This window comes from Hippopotamus amphibius, chromosome 3, assembly GCF_030028045.1.
Source record: "Hippopotamus amphibius kiboko isolate mHipAmp2 chromosome 3, mHipAmp2.hap2, whole genome shotgun sequence".
NCBI lineage: Eukaryota > Metazoa > Chordata > Mammalia > Artiodactyla > Hippopotamidae > Hippopotamus > Hippopotamus amphibius.
This window is the reverse complement of record NC_080188.1, coordinates 74,617,618-74,638,508: the sequence shown is the minus strand read 5'-3', so window position 1 is coordinate 74,638,508 and position 20,891 is coordinate 74,617,618. Positions and strand designations below refer to the sequence as shown.

The 20,891-nt window shown below is 39.2% G+C and overlaps 1 protein-coding gene across 4 annotated transcripts in view; it reads left to right on the top strand.

Moving 5' to 3' along the window:
* The first annotated feature begins 270 nt into the window (after nt 1-270).
* INPP4B (inositol polyphosphate-4-phosphatase type II B) overlaps nt 271-20,891 on the top strand; it is a 746,563-nt gene continuing 725,942 nt past the window's right edge. For all 4 annotated transcript variants that reach the window (XM_057725716.1, XM_057725717.1, XM_057725718.1 and 1 more), the window contains exon 1: nt 271-527. The gene's annotated coding sequence lies outside the window, so the exon portion shown is untranslated. The remainder of the gene's footprint in view (nt 528-20,891) is intronic.

Sequence of the window (20,891 nt, the reverse complement as noted above, 5' to 3'; positions counted from 1 at the left end):
CATCGGTAGCGGAAAGCGAGCTGCGCCAGTTGCGCGACTGTCGCTGCCGTCGCCGCCTCTATTCGGCCGCTGGTGACATTGGGAGGAGACCGCTGGGAACGAGCGGAGGAGGAGGAGGAAGAGGAGAAGGGAGGGGTGGGGTGGTGGTGGGGGGAACAGAAAGTAGCGATTGTGCCAGGGGACGTGTGAGCAGCCGGAGAGGCGGCAGCGCGGGTGACAACTTCTCCCGGGCGCGCGCGCGGCCGGGCGGGGAGCGAGCGGGGAGCGCGGCGGGAACCGGGAGCCCGAGGGAGGCGCGGGAGCCTCGGGGAGCCGCCGCCCGCGCCCTGCGCCCTGCGCCCTGCGCCGCCGCCGTGCCGCCGGCTCGCTTCCTCCGGGTTCCCAGCCCCGGGTGCTGAGGCTCCGGTCTATAAATAGCAGGTTACAGCTCCGGCTCCGCGCGCACACGCTCACCCGCGAACGCCGGAAAGTCAGGCTCAAAGTGTCTGCTGCTGCTGCTGCCGCCCGCCGCTCCGCCTCCGGGAGAGGTAATTACCCGTCCGGGCCCCGAGGGCTCGAGGGGGTCTTTGGCAGGGTGGGTTGGGTGACGGTGGGGGACTCGGGAGGCGTTGGAGCGGCTTTGAGAGCGCGGGGGCACGTCCTGGGGCGGGGGTGGGGGGGGAGAGCCAGTCTGTTTGCCAGCAAGTTTCTCAGCCTGGCGACCCCGAAAGCCCCATCCAACCCTCGCTCCTAAGGGTGTGGTGTGCTGTCCCTCCTGGGCTGCCGCGGTCCCCCTGACACCCGCGGACACTCTGGCCGGGAGCCCCTCGGCCCGGCCCGCGCGCCGGTTCAGGTTCACCGTCACCCTCACCCCCTCACACTCACTCTCTGGGCCCTGCGTAACTCTTTCTGGCCTCACTGACCTTCCAACGCCGCGCCCACCCTCGCGGTCCCTTTGGAGAGGCTGCGGTGGCCCGGGGGACCCTCTCTTATCCCCATCCCGGCCGCTAAGCTGTCGCCGCCGCCCGCCTCCGGAAAAGTCGTCTTCAAGGCGAGGGGTGGAGGGTGGGGTGGGGTGGGAGTAAGAGATTAATTCTGGGGTCTCAGTTGCCCCATGTTTTGCTTTTTCCTAAAACGCCCCTCTCCGTGACCACCTCCATCCCACTCCCAGCAACTCATTCTGGCGAAGAAGCCAGTACGGTACGTCTCTTCTTGGCCACCAAGCATCTCTTATTGTACCCCCGAGAGGTCTCATTAAAGGGGTTAGACAGCGAGGGACGCGGCTGGAGGGCGGTGGGGGGTCGTGGTCGTGGGGGTGGGGTGGGGTGGGGGAAATCATTGTTTGGCGTCTGAAAACTGCGCTGCAGGGTCCGTGAGCTCTCCGGTACCTTTGTCAGGGAGGGCCCAGGCCGGGGATGTTAGGAGCCAGGGGCTGGTTCCTGCATGGACTTTCAGGCTTGTAGCTGGGACTAAGATCAGGATGCTAGAGCTTCCACATACCTTCTTTTGCTCCTTTCTGTGCCTCTGAAATCTCCCTTTTGGGGGGGGTGGTTTCTGCCCCCCTGCAAGGTGGAGAGGCAGTTTCTTTTGGGGGGCAAGAGGTTTATAAGGGTGAAGATGTGCATATTGATTAGGTTGTTGTTGCTGCTAATGCCCCAAACTTACTGGAAAAACCCGGGAGGATTTTCTATTACTCTTGTTTTAATGATGTAGATTCACTTTGCCTGTCTCCCCAACCCCTTCTTCCCAGAGCTAGGTTTCCTCTCTCTTTTCGAGGTGTGTTATTTGAGGTCATTACATTTTATGACTCCAGGTGTTACATTTTGCATATCTCCCTCCTCTCAGTGTGACAGAATTTGTTTGTAAAGGTGTGGCTCTGTAAATAAGCGAAAGCCTGGGAGATGGGTAGATTGTCTTCTTTCCCTCCAGATGGGCACTAGATAGCCCTTTTGTGGGTGTAGGACTACATTTCAAAGACCTTACTTGTAATAGGAGTTTACTTGATGGGTTCTGGACCAGCACTAGTAGTCATCTGAGGATGCTAAAGCAGCATATAAAGTGCAAGGAACCACCAACGGGGCAACTGGCTAGTGCAAGAAGTTGAGTAAAAAGAGAACTGGGTAAGTGGACATTGTCTCACTTAATAGAGAAATGCATTATCTTGCGTTCCTTTGTGGTATACTCCAGTAAAGCATTGGTGTGAAATCAGAGTAAATGATCAATGGCTTTGTAACACATACTTGACGGTTAAAAACTGAACCTCTTGGATCTGTAAAATGCTACTGCAGTGGAATGTTTTTCCAATGTCTTTCTTTAAAATGTGATTTAGATCATTGTCCTTGAAAGGTTATGAGATGTGCAAAGGAAGAGGGTCTAGATCCTTAGCGTCATTTAGAAACATATGTGCTGATTGAAATACTGCTCTTATTTTTGAAGAATATTCTCTGTGATTAGGCAAATCAGTATTTATTTGCGATAAATTAATGACCAGTTAGGATGTACATATTTATAACTGTGTTTTGTTTTTGATCCTTTGGTAAACAGCCCAAGTTTAGTCTTGTTCTTAAAGAAGCACATGGTCAAAGTTATAGGCAGAAAGTACTTTCTAAATGTTGGGTTTGAGCTTTACTTTGGGGATACAAATCGACTGAATGACTTCATTTCTCATAAGATTTTTGTCAAAATACTCATAACACAGAGTTATCAGTTAAATTTGATTATAAGCTAATGCTATTATATTTGAGTTATGTGAAATGGAAAAATCATTAAGCTTAGGGAAAAACCAGATATTTTGTGCAAATTGAAAGTAATTCTTTTCCTTTCTGAGACCTGGGAGTTTCTTCTAGTACAAGTAGTATTAATGGGCGACAGAGTTAACTTTCACTACTTTAAGGCAAAACCCAAGAGGGCAATTCTAAAGACAAAGAGAAAAGTGCAAACTGATCTCATATCTCTTAGCAACCGAATAGATGTCAGTTATCAGGTAATTACCTGACATCTGAGAATACAAAGTTAAAAAAAATATGAAATAATTAGTGAGCAAAATGCTTACTGAATATCTATTCCATTTTCTTATTTCACAGAGCATAATCCCCAGCCAGTGCTAATATTAGAGATACAAATATCATAATTTTTGTTATCTGTGTGGAATAAATTCTTGTGTTTCATAACCATGGGGATTTTAATAGCTAGAAATGTGCTGTTTTCAATAATCTCAAGTTTAATGTTAATGTTCATTTGAAAGCTGTATCTATCTCTTCTGTATTCCATACCTTAATTTTTCAGCATGTCCTATCTATCTTTTTAAAGCCCTAGGGAAACTGCTTCATAGCCATTTTGTTACTACTTTTAAATATTTAGTTCAAAATCTTTGATTATAGAGGTCTTTAGAACACAGAAATACACACACTTTCATATTCAGACTAAGAAATGAGGTTCTTAGACAAATAATTTCAGTTTAAACATTTATTTTTAGATAAAACAAATGATGATGCTAAGATTGCATTTTTGTGTGTGTGTGTGTGTGTGTGTGTGTGCAAGATGCACATAGCTTTTGTTTTCCAAAACTTTAAATGCAGTATGTACCTAGAAACACATTAAGATATGGGAGAAAATTTGAAGGAATCTTCAGAGTCCCAGGCATAATTGTCATTTGAATCAAGACTTGTTAGTTCATTTACTTTATACGTTTTCATAACCTTGTAGACCAATAGAAGCATTTAAAAATTCTTATGAACTTTTATTATTATAACTATCTTGTTTGTATACCTGCAACTGCTGTGGGATTTTTCTTATATAAGGCACAGTTGTAACCACTATCTTACTTCCTAGAAATACCTTGTTATACATGGTATACCATAAGGCCAGTGGAATATCTAGGAGTTGCAACTTCAGACTTTTTTTTCCCAATTGACTCTATAATTTTACTGAACGCTGATACACCTAATTCCAACATAGTGTGAAGAGTGGGATTTGGGTGTAATGTTCTTAAATCATGTTTTCTAAACTGAGTTTCTTAAATTGCAATATTTTGAGTAAGTTGTGTCTTCTGTATGGCAGTCATGCCAACTAGGTGTCCTAATTGTGTGGTAGAGGCCTCAGAATAGCCCTATGCAGAACTAAGTGAAATAGACTTGCCAGTATTCATTTGGTTAAGCTGATTAAAGGAAGTAGTGAGAAGTTGTCTAGATCATGTGGCTTTGATCAGAGATTCCTTTGGGAATTATCTAAATTAATGATTTCAAGAGGGTGGAGGTAATGCTTCCCTTAAAAGTGAACTTCTCATTCCTTCTCCCCCTCCCTCCCCCCCAGCCCCTTCCTTCCCTCCCTCCATCCTCATCCCTTTCTTCCATCCATTTGTCTCTTATTTTTCTTTTTCTACCTGCCCTTCTGGTTGTTAAAATGAAGCACTGCAACAGGCTGAATGTTGAAATTACTGACCTATGTGCTCTATTTTCCACATTTCCAAGGATGGAGAATTTTGTGGGATATGCAGGTGGCCTTAATTCTCAGATTTTGAATTATCAGAGTAACAACAGCGATGAAAAATGTCTTCCAAGAGCAACATAAAATATAATTCTTTAAAATTTCCGTATATGAGTTGTTTTAATATAACGTGTATTTATAAGTTATAAGTACTTTAAAAAGAGAAACAGATTTTTAGATGTCTCAGAAGGGAGTGTGATTTTTAAAAAGTTAAGCAGCAGTTATTTAAAGGGAATCCTCTGAGCATTTTTCGCTGTAACAAGCTTAATTGACAGAAATATGAGTCTTTCACCTTTCACCTTTGTTCTTAAAATAAGTTGCTACAGTGCATTAAGTAGACCAAGTTGGGGACTACCATTGTAGAGTACAATGAAGCAAATAAAATGCACTCCCTTACCCACAGCAAAGTTCTCTATAGCAACCCTTTCTTTAACCCAGTCTTTCAAATGTTTCTCATTTCATTTTCTTGGGGCTTTACTTTTCTAGCCAAAAGATCAGAGATGAGCTGGAGCAATTAGCACAACCAAACCACAAAAAGTATTCGCTGCTGGGAAAATAAAGTAGAACTAAAAACCAGTGACATCTTAAATTGAAATTATAACCTGTAGATGAAGGGAGATTATAGCTGTGTCCTTAAGAAAGCTTGAAATATCGTTAGTGATTCTTTAACATCCTACGGAGCCCTTTGGAACATTTTCATATGCCAAACTTGCTAGATAACCACATATTCTACCGGGAACAGTGGCATATATCACATTTGTGATAGGCTATGTTACATACTTGATGCACAGTATTGAAAAAAAAATCACCCTTTAAAAAAATTTCATGTCTTCACTAACAAAACCCATAACTTTTTATATTTGCTAATCTAATCAGATCTTTTTTATCTCAGTTTGTGAGACAGGGATGATTTTATGATATGTGTAATTTCATTTATCCCTAATAGCCTTCTTCTCTTGAAGCAATTATGAGTAAATATATTCCAGAGCTGTCTTTTTGGATAAATTTGCTTTAAAATAGAGCATTTCCACTTTCCTGAAGGCGTCCATTGTGCGTTTGGAGTGAGGGAGACAGCACTAGGTGGCAGTGTGCAATGCTTAGTAGCCTTGGGTCTTTTTAATTGCAATGTATTCATTATTAAAGGTATTCTTTTACATTGAATTTATTTATATCACGAGCAAGCTAATGAAATTAAAATCAACAGGCAGCTAAATCCTTAGCAGTGTTTTTAGAAGATCTATTGTTTGTAATACTTTAAAGATTTGATTGTAATATTTAACACACTCAGCTTTTATGTGGGGTCTGCGCATGTGAAGAGTTGTTAGGAATTAATGGAACTAAACATGTGCCAGAATTCTGCTTATGACTGAGAAAGGTGAAGACAAAATTAAGTGAACATGATAGGAATCTCCCCCTGCCCCCCGCCCCCCGCATATGGTCATTCTAAAACAGACATTGTATTACCCATTTGCATTTTAATCCTAATCCTCTCATCACACAGGCTGAGCAAATTCTTTTTTCTGGGTGTTGAAGACAAAAATTGTTAATTTTTCTCTATCTTATTACCCCTGGAACAATGCAAAAAAGAAAAAGTGCAGATTGTCTCACTGACACTTCAGCAGTTCCCTAATGTCCTCTGTAACAGTGATGGCCTGGCCACCACAGTGACCAAATTGGATTAGCTGTGTAGCACTGTAATTTACTTTATTGTGACAGCTAAAATTTATCCAAACCATTTCTTCTCGGTTAATCTGGATGTCCGCATCCCTTTCTTTGGCTGAATGATTAAATCATGGAACATGGCAGAATGAAAATTGATTCCATCCTCTGTGCACCAGAATGGGACCCATGCATGTGTAGCCACCTGATTGGAACCTCCTCAAGATCAATATGGTAGGCGTTTCAACCATGTTCATTAGACGTGGCAGTCATGGGAATGGAAACCAAGGGAAAAATTAATCAACATAAATGGACAGAATTAAGAAATATACTGCTTTGAAAAAACGTTTTACCATCTAAAATCTTTAATGTAATAGAAAATAGTACAGTACACTCTTGTGTTCCCATCAGCCAGCTTCAGTAATTGCCAAGTCATGGCCATTCTTGTTTCATCCACAATGCCACTCACTTTTCCCCTCCCTGGAGTTTTTGGAAGCAAATGTTAGAAATTATATCAAAGGAAATATACTTGTGAAACAGTTATTTATAAAAATTGGTATCATATGAACGGCAATTTAAGAAATTACTAAAGTAAGAACACTACATATTTCACTACTAAAAATTAGGAATCTTGGCATTAGGTAAATTATGCACAAACAATTATGAATTTGTTTCTGGAAAATATGGCAGACTGTATAATTAAGGAATAGATTTCAACTTAGGTTTTGTGTCTTTTTTTTTTTAAGATTTATTTTACTTTTTATTTAAAAAAAATTTTTTTGCCTGCATTGGGTCTTCATTGCTGCACGCGGGCTTTCTCTAGTTGTGGTGAGAGGGGGCTACTCTTCATTGCAGTGAGTGGGCTTCTCATTGCTGTGGCTTCTCTTGTTGCAGAAAACGGCCACTAGGCACGTAGGCTTCAGTAGTTGTGGGATGTGGGCTCAATAGTTGTGGCTCTCGGGCTCTAGAGTGCAGGCTCAGTAGTGGTGGTGCACAGGCTTAGCTGCTCCATGGCATGTGGGATCTTCCCAGACCAGGGATCGAACCTGTGTCCCCTGCATTGGCAGGCGGGTTCTTAAGCACTGCACCATCTGGGAAGCTGTGTGTCGTATTTTTTTAATCAACAAAAGTGTGCAGCAATGTTCCTTGAACATTGTAGGTAGTTAGTACATGCTTGATAAACCAATGACTGTATTAGGCTTCTTAGATTAAAACAAATATTTACTGTCTGCATACCTTGTCACCACAGTTCTCTTATGTGATATTTTATCAATACTTCTAAAGAGGCAGACATAGTAGATACAGCAGACCCTTGGCATGCGAGAATTTAGTTTGCATGAGTCAAGATTTTACCATCTGTCTTAAATTACTGAAATTACTTATGTGTAGTAATCTATAATTTTGCTGAAGTGTGAATTTCACACACTTCTGGAAACAGGCCTTTCCGCAAATGAACCCAGCCAGTGGCCCAGCGGTCATACCTCCAGGTGACTTTATGCTCTAGGTGACATGGTACTTCACTTTTTAGAGCTAATTATCCCTGGTGAGTGTGTTTGAGAATTTGCCAATCTGAGAAATTATTTGGTCCTCCCCTTTGAAAATGTCATGAATCTCCTAAAATATACCTGTTAGATTTTGTGTTAAGTTGAAATTTAAATGAGTAGGATTTTTTCAGATTTCAAAAAATTGACAGTAACCATTATGTATAAATCTTTGTGACATTAGGTCTAAGAAAAAATATAATTCCATGGTAGAGAAAACAATTTGTATCTATAGGGTTTATGCCATGCCATATTTTTCACATGTATACATTACATAGGGAACAAAGCCCCTGTATGATTTTCTTAATACTAGACACATAATGTTTTTGACTTTTTTTGAAATTTACTATCATGTTTTCTTTCCTGGGCTGTGTTTTAAAGACTGCCTCCCAATTTATGTGCGCTCTTCATGTTCCGATTTCCCATTTTGTGTTTTGGGTGGGAGTGAAGAATGGTACTTACTCAGAATAGTGTAACAAGAAATAATCGAGCCAGTTGGCTTCCAGTTGATTTTTCTTTTTTTTCTACTCATTTTTTTTCCAGATTATAAATGTAATAGATCTCCATTGAAAAAAATTTTCACAAGTAGAGAAAAGTCTAAAGAGGCAGAAAAAAAATCACCCAAGGATGTAATGTTAGCCTTTTATCATATTTCTTTTTAGAATCCTGCGATCCTTTCTAGAATTTTGTGATTCTTCTACAAGAGTTGAGGCTATAGTTTGTGCACACACGTGTGTGTGTAAAAATGTCTTCTGATTTTCTTTTTCCACTTAGAATTCTGTTGTTCAGTTCAGCTTAGAATTTGATCAGGCATCTACTATGTGCAAGGTACTATGCTAAGCTCTATTCTGGTTTACGGCAATGAATGAAAAAGAAAATCATTTTTCCTGTGCTTGAAAATGCTTCTCTAATCTTTATTTAATTTATTTTATTTTATTTATTTTTTTTTACTGCTATCTTGTAGTTAGGCATACCGATCACTCTCATTTGTTTACTCATTCTTGCAACTTAGACTTTTACACTATTGGCATTTTTTTCCCCCATTAACACACTGTAATGAATCTTTTTTGTATGACCTCATTTTCTAATATCCCTTGTCTATCATTTTTACTGTTTTCTTAGGAATGATTCCTAGAAATAGTATACTGGATAAAAAGTATGAACCTTTTAAAAATTCCTTATACATATTGCCAGACTGCTTTTTAGAAAGACTGCATCCATCTTCATTCTCCTTGGAAGTACATAAGTCACATCTCCATCCTCATAGGCACTGAGGGGTATTATTATTTTTTAATTAAGTTTGTTAATTGGAATGAAGAAGATGATTATAAAAATATCAACCACAATAAGAACACTTGTTGTGCATCTCATACAGCCCATTCATCAAGCAAGGTCTTATTTATATTATCTCATTTAATCTTTGCAACAACTGTAAGAGGAGGACAAGATTACCAGTCCATTTTACAGGTTAGGAAACTTATTTTTTGAGAGGTTAAGTGACCTCCCTAAAGTTACATAATTGGTAAGTGGTCAAACTGGGTCTTGGATCAAGACTGATTTTACTGTGAAGTCTAGGCTTTAAAGTACTGCATTCTTCTACTATTGTTTTATTAAATGAGGTAGAACATTTTCTTGTTGTTTCAAAGCTCCAAATTTTAAATCTAACTTATTTATATTTATTTATTTATATATTTATTTTAATTGAAGTATAGCTGATTTACAATGTTGTGTTAGTTTCAGGTTATAGCAAAGAATGTATGTATGTGTGTGTATATATATATATATATATATATATACTCTTTTTCAGATTCTTTTCCATTATAGGTTATTATGAGACATTGAATATAAGAGAGTGAGTCAAAAATTATCCACACTCTGCCTGTAGAATTTACTTTAACTTTTAGAAAAGACAAATACATCATTTTTCAACATAATCTCCTTGCTTTTCAATATACTTTGTCCATCTGTCAACAAGCTTTCGTATTCCCTCATTAAAAAATGTTTTAGGCTGAGCTGCGAGCCATGAATGTACCTCTGTCTTCACTTCTTCATCAGAAGTGAATCTTCATCCTTGTAGGGCTGCTTTCAGGGGACCAAACAGGTGAAAGTCTGGTGGAACAAGATCAGGACTATTGGGAGGATGCTTTAACAACTCAAAACGAAGTTTTTGCAGAGTGTGGACAGTGTGGGCAGAAGTGTGCGGACCTTCATTGTCATGCAAGATCACAACGCCCTTGGATAGCAGTCCTCTGTGTTTAATCCAAAGCCTAGGCTTCAGCTCTTCAATAAGTGTCTCACTGTAACAGACACTGTTGGTTGTTGAACCTTTTTCATGGTAATGTTCTAATACTGGCCCTTGAGAATCCCTGAAAACTGTAAGCATCAATTTTCCACTTGATGGTTGACTTTTGAACTTTTTCTTGGTTGGTGATTGAGGATGTTTCCATTCCATACTCTCCTGTTTACTCTGAGACTCATAGTGATGAATCCATGTCCTGTCACCAGTAATGATTCTTTTTAAGAAACTTTCACTTTCCTTAGAGTATCAGTCCAAATTTTGTGTGCAGATATCCAAACAGTTCTGTTTATGCTCTTCCGTGAGTTGTTTAGGTACCCATCTCACACAAACTTTTCAAAACCTAAGTCTGTCATGGATTACTTCGTTCTGAGGTGTTAAAGCATCCTCCCTATAGTCCTGACTTGCTTCATCGGACTTTCACCTGTTTGGTCCCCTGAAAGCAGCCCTACAAGGATGAAGACTCACTTCTGATGAAGAAGTGAAGACAGAGGTGCATTCGTGGCTCGCAGCTCAGCCTAAAACATTTTTTAATGAGGGAATACGAAAGCTTGTTGACAGATGGGCAAAGTGTATTGAAAAGCAGGAAGATTATGTTGAAAATGATGCATTTGTCTTTTCTAAAAGTTAATTAAAGTAAATTCTACACCCTGAGTGTAGATAATTTTTGACTCACCCTCGTAGTTTCCTACACAGTACAGTAGGTCCGTGTCTTTTGAGGCTAAACATTTTTGAAATGCTTATTTTCATTTGTACTTTATTTTAAATATTAATTTATATTTTTAGCCTGTTTGCATATTGCAACCTTGGTTTTCTTTTCATCAGTTTTAGTGTTCGTTATGATGCTGTCTTTTTGTCATTTATGTTACCTGTATTGCTTTTCTTTCTTATTTTTTTTAACATATGAAAGTTGAAAATGTGTGATTAGTTAAGCTGAATGTTATATTTCTTCCTTTTTTTTTTTTTACTTAGGTGGTACTTTCTCATTTATAAAACAGATTAACATTTATCTAAATCATTCTTCCTTTAAAACAACTTACATCTAATTATTTAATGATTTTTTTAAATCACTAGTCCATCCAACATTGTTTTGGTGTATGGTGTGAGATAAGAATTAAATTGATTTCCCTCCTAATAACACTTTTCTGCAGCAATTTTTGAATAATCTATCCATTTCCCACTTGTTTGTGATTCTATGACATCATATTATCTAATTCTAGAGGCACACACACACACACACACACACACACACACACTCCCACATGGTGGGTTTCTAGTTCTGTTATACTTGCTTCATTCTAGTGTTCTGTCAGTATTTTTTTTATTAATATCACATAGTTTAAAATGTTGTTATTTGCTTAATACCTGATAGTATTGATACTCTCTTCTTGTTGATTTTTCTGTAGCTTTTCTAGAATAATTTGGAAAAGTTATCCCCAAACATTTTTAGATTTTAATTGAAATTTGAGTCTAAAAATGGAACTGAGGCGAATTGGCAACTTAACAGGATTTAGTTTTCTTATACAGAAGCCTGGCATGTCTCTCAGTAAGGTTTCGATTTGGAGGATTTTTCATGCTCTATGTAGGAGCCTGTATTAGACGTCAATCATCTTGTCTAAGTATTTTCCTTTTTCATGATTCATTCTTCAGTCTGACCAGGGAATTAGGTAGCATGCTCTGTGCACCATGGCCCCACCTTAGCTTTGCTCGTTCCTGTTCACGTGTTTGGCTTAGTGGCATCTCATTGTTCGGGAAAGGGAGGGGCACGTGAGGCTTGAAAGCTTCTCCTTCCCATGACTGGATTACAACCTTGCTCTAAACATATATTTATTTTATTTTATTTTATTTATTTTATTTTTTAAGCTCTTTATTAGAATATAATTGCTTTATACTCTTGTACCAGCTTATGAGGTACACCAAAGTGAATCAGCTGTATTTATACACATAACCCCATATCCCCTCCCTCCCGTGACCTGGCGCTCTAAGGCATCACCCATCATCAAGTTGATCTCCCTTTGTTATACAGCAACTTCCCACTAGCTCTGTATTTTACAGTTGGTAGTATATATATGTCTATGCTACTCTCTCACTTCGTCCCAGCTTCCCCTTCGCCTCCCCGCCCCCCCAATCCCATGTCCTCCAGTCCATTCTCTGCATCTGCATCCTTATTCTTGCCCTGTCACTGGGTTCATCAGTACCATTTTTTTTTTTTTTTTTAGATTCCGTATATATGATTTAGCATACAATATTTGTTTTTGTCTTTCTGGCTTACTTCACTCTGTATGACAGACTCTAGGTCTATCCACCTCATTACATATAGCTCCATTTCATTCCTTTTTATGGCTGAGTAATATTCCATTGTATATATGTGCCACATCTTCTTGATGCATTCATTTGTTGATGGGCATTTAGGTTGCTTCCATGTCCTGGCTATTGTAAATAGTGCTGCAATGAACATTACGGTAACATGTTTCTTTTTTGGATTATGGTTTTCTCTGGGTATCATATATTTATTTTAAATTATTTTCTTAAATTATCCTGAGAAGATGCAGTCAGTGTAAATATTTAAAACATCAAAATGTAATAGTTCTACTTCTTCAACAGCTCACCAAGGAATTATAAAATTGTCCAAAAATATGTAATATCAAAAAGATACAGTCCAGCAAACATTGCTCAGTTTGATATTTGGTTTCCAATTGTCAAATCTGGTGAAAGTACCTGGAAGATCATCAGTTTTGGCCTATTGCAATGGAGTGACAGGGTTGGGTAACTAGCCTGAAGCTGTAGCTTATTTATTTGGGTCTGTACTCCAGTTATAGAGATTTTTTTAAAAAATGAATATCCAGAAAGATTTTCATACGCACAATTTGTTTATGTCTTTTTAAAATGCTGCATAGCTATATCCTCCAGCTCTCTTCCATTGACCCTGGTGTATAAAACAGTTTGCTTATTGGAATGACGCAGAAGAGAAAGGCTTGCTTTTATGAACATGAGTCCTCTAGGTTTTTTGAAGCTGAAACTTGTTTATTTCAGGCTAATGGACCCCACATCTGCTCGTGCCATGTCTCTAGAAGCTGCAGATAGACCAGTAAGGGAAGTACTGTGTGTGGGTCCTTCAGGCCTGCTCATCCACACCTCCAGTTCAGTTATATTATTTTCAGTGGCAGTTCTGCATAGTGGAACTGTACATGTAAGTTACATTCATGCATCGGATAAGAACCATGTTCATCTCTCTGTTTAAAACAGTAAGGACTTCCCCATGAATGGGTCACCAAGTCAGATTTTACTGACATCCACTTTCCATTTCATAGACTAGATCATTGAGCTCAACAACAAGTGAAAGCAAGTGAAAATCTTATAATTTGCTCTGTTAAGACTTTCTAATTTCCATGCTTAGGTTTCTATATTTCTTTTCAGTTGAATGCTTGAAGCAGCATTGCAGTAGCAGTGATGAAAATCCTCTCAAAGCCTCAGGAGAGTTTTTCTCCCACTGGTTTAAATTTCCCTGTCAAAATTTCTCAGGTGATGTGATAGTGAGAAAGAGTGTGTGCGAGAGAAGTTGATGGACCAGTGTAGCCAGGGTAGGGTAAAGACATTGCAATGTGGTCATAAATCACAAGACACCTGTCTTGGGAACTAACCCATTCAGATGTATATCTCCATAGTGTTTTCTGCATCCAGCACGTAAACATTAATTGTAATTTAAAAAATGATTTAAAAAATCACTGAAAAATACTGTCTTAGTTCAAGAAGGCACCTCTAGTTTCACTGTTCCCATGCACCATTTTAGGATGACCAAGGTTTTATTTATTTATTTATTTAATTGAAGTATAGTTGATTTATAATGTCGGGTTAATTTCTGCTGTACAGCAAAGTGACTTAGCATATATATATACACATATATATACACACACATTCTTTTTTAAATATTCTTTTCCATTAGGGTTTATCACAGGGTATTGAATACAGTGTGTATAGTTCCCTGTTCTGTACTGTAGGACCTTGTTATTTATCCATTCTATATATAATGGCTTACACCTACTAACCCCAACCTCCCACTCCATTCCTCTCCCCCAGCCCCCTGCCCCTTGACAACCACAAGTCTGTTCTCTATGAGGATGACCAATGTTTTGACATGCTTAGAGCTGGTGGGTTTCAGTGCTGGAACCCGGAGAGACCTGGACAAATGGTCTGGTTGGTCACCTTATCGTCACAAACATGTTTGAAAAGTATAGAGAGATTAATAGGTAGAAGTTTTCAAATAACCTATTGTACTGAGTAGAAAGGAGAGATGGTTTTTGGTGTATGAAAGTGTTATTTGAACATTCTACGAATAATAATCACCCCAGAGATGATACAAAATCTGGACTCAGGTTGTTCTTGCTGGCAGGAACTGGATATTTATGTATGTACTTATACTTACTCATAATTTATTCCCTTCACACTTCCAAAATGATTTGGGATGGTTTACAGTGAATCCACATACTGAGTTTTTACAGCAGTTCAACACTAGTGTAAAAGATATATTTTGGAGCTTGACTAAAAGTACAATGCCTTAAAAATTAAATTTGTTAATATGAATGCTAACCAGTGTGAGGTCTCAGGTTTCTCGGTGGAAACACGTATCAGGACATTGAAAATCACTACCCGAATCCCATGATTTGGGATAAAAATGTGGCAATTATTTGAGCAATGATTTGATGTTATAAGGTTCCCAGCAGACAGTCTGGGTGAGCTATTGAGGGGAGGGCTCAAGGCAAGAATTCTGGGCCCATCCGAACAGGAATGGCGGCTTTCTTTCACAGGGACGTTCTTGATTCTGTCTCCACACATTCTAGCATTAGGCACATTTGTGTTGCCTTGAAAATACCGTTGCATTTATTTAAAAGACCTACTGTAAGCCTTTGTACCTCTGAATTTAGAGTATAGTGATTTGGGGAAAGTCATTGTAATCTACCTGAACCTGTTTTCTCATCTATTAAGTACAGATAATAATAACTAGCTCACAAATTTGAAGTGAGAATTAAGTGGGACTGTATACAAAAACTATAAATTATAATTTATAAAATATCCTTTAAAAGCATGGTGATAAATATATTGATAGCCACTAATACAATTATTATTCTGTTATATCCTATACTCAGAATGATCATTTGGGACTCAGTTACAGCTTGACATGTAACCAAGAAAACTTTATAGATTCAAAGTCCACTCTGATGAATTTTAGGCCATAGCCTCCTTATCTGTAAACTGGTTCATTAACACCCAGCTTGCAAAGATGTTATGAGGATTAAATACAATAAGGGATGTAAAGCACACAGTGTTAGGCCATAGTAGGTCTTCAATGAGTAGTAAGTCTCCAAGGTATTTTATTACTGTGATTAATACTTTTTATTTTGTGTGAATGAATGAGGAATTGAGATATCAGAGTTATCTGACATTGTATTTTCTAAACTTTTGACACTAGAATTTTAAGTGAAATTCCAGTGTAGAAAGTAGACATAAAAAGAATATATTATTAGCATAGATGCTTTTTGTAAATTCACATTTAAAAAATATGCTTATTGATAAGGTCAGTCAATGAAAACAAGGAGGTTCCTTTTTTGAACACTAATTGGTAAAATCTGGGCTTATAGATAATAGTTGCATGATTATTGGTTTTGTTATGCAATTTATTTTTTCTAGTTTTCTTTCTGTTTTGAAATTTGATGTCTTTGATTTTGGTTTATTTGGCATTTTTATTCTGTCTTCAATTTATACAGTTTCTTCCTCTAGATTGCAGATTTCTTAAGGATGGGGAGCATCTTCAGTTTATCTTTTGGACCCAATGCCCAATAGAATGCATGGCATGTGGTAGGCCTCAAAAATGTTTTGTGGATGAATGAATAATCAGCATAGTGGGTCTTATTTTACCTGAGAAAAATCACTGTGTTTTTAAAGGTGTTAGGGTATGAAAAGGACAGGAAATGAAATAATAAAATAATTCATCTAAAAATAATGCCATCTTGATGAGTCTAGAAGAACTTTAGTCTGTTAGTAAAGCTCTTGCTATACCAGGGAAGACTCTGGTCTTTGAAAAGTCTGTGTGTGTGTGTGTATGTGTGTGTGTGTGTGCGTGCGCACACGCGCGTGCACGCACGCATATGTGTGCTCTTTCATGCATGTGGGTTTGTGAGAGTGAGTGAGGGACAGAGTGGAGGACTTTGGAAGGGAGTGAACACTTGTGCAGGACCTGCCGTGTGTCAGGCACTTGCCAAGCACATTGCCTTGAATCAGGTCTGTTCTTGGGGATTTTTGCTGCATCAGAGCCTGCTGAAATACACCCAGTGAAATGTTTATCACACTTTGGCAGATGGACTATGGGAAACAATTACAAACTATTTGTAGAGCTGTGGGGTCAACTGTTTTCTGTCTTTCTGAGGCTCATTTGTAGAGTTCTTTATCACCCCTGTCTTATCCATGAGCACCAGCAAGAAAAGGTTGAAGTAAATTGGAAAAAAATAAATCCTCATGGGAACTCACATATTTGCTCTATCCTGATAAAAATAACAATAGCTGGCATTTATTGAACACCATGAGTGTTTTAGTTACATCGACTCTTTTACTCCCCACAATCGTCTGGTCAAGGCTCTGCTGTTACCGCCATTTTACAGGCGAGACCTGTGAGGCCAGAGAGGAAATGTAATGTGCTGCAGTCATGTATTTAGGAAATGGTAGATCCAGGATTCTGAGCAAATTCCTTAAGCACCCACCACTTAGGACTCTGCTCTTGCATTCTGATTCTTTGACTATCAGCTGCAGAAGTAAGAGAAAGCCCGATGTTCCTGCCAGTTCCATGTTGGGGTTCTTCACTTGAGAGGAAAGTGCACCCTTGAGGGTAGCTTGCAGAATGGTGCCAGGGGCCAGGTGCACTCTCCTTGTTGTGGTCAGGAGCGGGGAAGGTGATTGTTCCAGTCCTGGAGGAGGGAGGCGGGCCAAAAACAAGGTAGCTATCTATAGGATCCTCCCCTTTGCCATTTGTTTCTTCTTCTAGTTGGGAAAAATGGTTATTTAGTTCTGGTTGGATCCCTCTGTTGAGCATATATATACATAATATCTAGAGATGCTATGATGCTTATAAGCATAAAATTGCCCAGCGATTGGAAACTTTTTAATCATACACTTTGAACATTCTAGCCAAAATTTTTGTGGCCCAAAAAACATCATAGGTGGAAGGAAACATCTGCTGTGTTTTTCATGAGAGCTGTGGAATCCAATCTGCTTCATTTACATGGGCATTTTATGTGTATTGGGCACACTTAAGAATTTTACTTGTCACTGAATTTTCTACTGAGAACATTCTCCATACGTGGAAATAAACATTAACCTCTGTAAAATCCACTGGTGAAAGCCATCTATAGAAGTTGGCAGCTCAAGGTAGAAAAACCACTGTACAGGCTGGATTGCTTTTCCCTCCTGCTGTCTTAGAAGATATATCTTGAGCACAAGATGTATTTTATTTTTAGGAAGGATTTGTTTATACCGTATGGTGCCAATGCTGCTGAGGTTTATTTGTGCCATGGCTACTTATAGTACAGATACTGTGGGACTTTATCTACATTGCAAGAACAATATATTGGAAGAAAATGAGCACACTTCGGGTGACAGCTCTTCATTGAGATAACCATTCATTAAATCTCAGCCTATGAAGATTCTTCTGTCTCTTAATGGAAGGTGGTGGCGTGAGCTAGCGTTGCATGACCATTGCAGGTTTGTTTGCTGGTCTCCATAGGGCGGCTCATTCGCACATCACCCAACATAGAGACTTAGTCCTGGGAAGGGGAAAAATATGTTTTTTGAAGACCTTGAGAGGAACTGGTGTTTTCAGCCTGATCTTAATTCATTGAAAGCACAAGGGGATCTGTGTGAACCATGTTCTTTAAATTAATGGGGAGTGAGAAGTCTTTCTTCACCCTTGTGAATCCTTGTTGAAGACATTTGTAGAGAAATTACAGGAGCTGCTCCCCCATGGGGAGATTAATGTTTTGATATGTGGAAGCAGACAACTCACAATTCCTTCACGCCGTGGCACTCCGAGCTACACAGTCTTACTGTTTTATTTTCCTCATTTAACTTGTCTGCCTAAAAACTTCTGTAGAGTCAAATTGAGCCACTAATGCCAAGTCATATCCTTGGTCTAGACTTGAGGACTCTGCTGCGTGGCACCACCAAGCCATTTGTGACCTTGCCCTGTGGGATAAATGTCTAGGTGAAGGTACTGAGATTTTCCGGCTCATCCATTTCAATTTACTACTTGATTTCCCAGCATCAAAGTTAGGCACTGGAAAATGGTGTTAGGAGAGGGTGTGTTTTTAGGCTCTGTAACCACGAATTTCCAGTAAAAGTAAAAGCCAACAAAAGCATGACCTTTAATAACCCACCACCCGTCTACTGTTCTCATCCATTTTACCACCATCCTTTCCTCCTTTCTGCCTGGCTACACTACACCCCGCACCTCTGCACTCAATCCTGTTTCCTTCTGAAATCTCACGGCTCTCTACATGGCCATCATTTCTTGTCTCCTGTGTCTTCACTTCTCTACCTTCTTCCAATGAGCAGTGAACACGTGCAAGATTTTCACATGTTAAAAAGAATAGAACACCCTTCTCTACTGCATATCCCACTCCAGCTACACTCATTTCTCTTCCACGAGAGAGCCAGGTGTCTTGGAGGAGATATGTAACATTTCCTATACTTTCCCATTCCATTGTAGTCTGGACTTTATCCCCATGGCTCCAGTGAAACTGCTTTGGCCAAGGTCACTTAGAGACTCTGCGTTATATTTCACAAGTGGTTCTCTGTCTTTGACCACTTGGCAATATGAGATCTGTTAACTATTCCTTTGAAAAATTCTTTTTGTTTTTCTTAATACTGAATTCTTTAATTCTTGAATATAAAATATCTTTGATTATATGTATAAAATGTCTGTATGTTATAAGAAAAAAATAAGCAGCATACTCCTCTTTCCCAAATATATCCCTCTTTTTGATTGGAACTGCATTAAATCCTTACATCAACTTGGGATATTTGTCCTCTTGTAATATTGGTTATAGGGACTTCCCTGGTGGTCCAGGGTTGGGGGTCTGCCTTCCAGTAAAGGGGACGTGGGTTTGATCCCTGGTCAGGGAGTTAAGATCCCACATGCTGTGGGGCAGCTAAGCCCGCATGCTGCAACGACTGAGCCCGTGTGCCACAACTAGAGAGAAGCCTGTGCACCACAATGAAAGATCCGGCATGCCTCAGTGAGATCCTGCATGCTGCAGCTGAGACCTGGTGCAGCCAAATTTAAGGAAAATATTGATTATAATCTTTGTATCCATAAGCACAATGTATCTCTCTTTTCTTTAGTGTCTTATAATACAGTTTAAACATTTGGTCTGTTTGTTCCGTAAATGTCCTTTACATCCTGTGTTAGTTTTATTTTTAGGTACCTCATTTTTATTGTAGTTATTTAAAATGGCATCTCTTTTGAAATTACATTTTCTAACTATTTGCTAATGGTGTATAGAAATATTATTGATTTTAATGTATTGATCTTATAATCAGCCACTTTACTAAACTCCCTTATTCTAACATTTCATTTTCTGCAGCTTTGCTGTTTTCTACATATATTTATTGCAATAAGAGTTCATTGCTAGTGAACGCTCTTGGTTGCTGTTTATCTTAAACTGCTTTTATTTTGGGCTTACTGTTGAATAATAGCGCTATACACTTCCAAGCTGATAGTTTTCCTCTCAGCACTTTGAAGACATTGTTCCACAGTTTTCTGGTTTCTGTTGTTACTATTGAGAATTTTGCTGTCAGTCTAATTGCCATTTCTTTGTAGTGATCTAGCTCTCCTTTCTGGCTAGGATAAAGGGGAACCGCAAGGAAGAATGCAGAAGCTCAGCAATAACAGCAACAGAGCTGTTGGAGAGGGAGGGGTTACTGGAAACTGGAAGAAGAGAGGGTTGTGTAGTACAGGAGCAGTAACCCTCTGTCAGGAGGCACAGTCAGTTTTGGGGGCCTCCCAGGGAAAGAGCTAAGGCCAAGAACACCTGCACTAACTCCCCTTCCTCCCTCTGATTTCCAGCCTGTGCTCCACATTAACGAAACCCAAGAAGAAGCCGAGGGTCATGATATGATTAATGTGATGATAAATACAGGTCAGATAAACATAGAGGGCAGAGGGCTTGGTGGAAAAGGGTGGAGAGTGTGGATCTGGAAGGTTCAACGTAAGATATTTTGCCCATTGTGGTTAATTTTCTCTTCAAATCTTAGTCATTTTTGATCATTTTTGTTCCTTTCTCAAACTTCAATTTCATCTTTTTTTTTTTAAACATCTCATGCATACTTATTTATATTAAATCTGTTAGGTCTGATACCTGGAGGTCCTGTAGTTTTTGGTGTTTCTGCTGACACTTGCCATGATGGCTTGTTTTCTCTTGAGTTTATGTTCATTTTTAATGTGAACACATTTTGGCTAAAAATCTGTGTGATTGTTACACAACCTGAAGGGAGGATCTTTTCTCCAAAGAGGAGCTGCATTTATTTCTGCAACATACCATGGACCTCTACACCCTTCTCTGTAGGAGCATGTCATTTAAACCTCGGACTCTTGTGAAAGAATAATTATGAATACAGTTTTTCAGAGAAGAATATCCATTTCTTTCTGCTCAGAGCTATGATGGAGGCAGACAGATTTCCCCATCTATTCGCTTTGTTGACGTGGGGAAGTTTTCTAGCCCATATTTTACAAACAGTACTTTACTTTTGAGAATTGCAGTTCTGTGTGGGGCTCAGGGTCATTCATCCTCCACCCAGGATGCAGGTCCAAGGCCTTAACAACTATTTCCTGTACTGAGACTTTGGATTTTCCAAGGTCTGGTTTCCTGATGTTAACATTTGTCCTA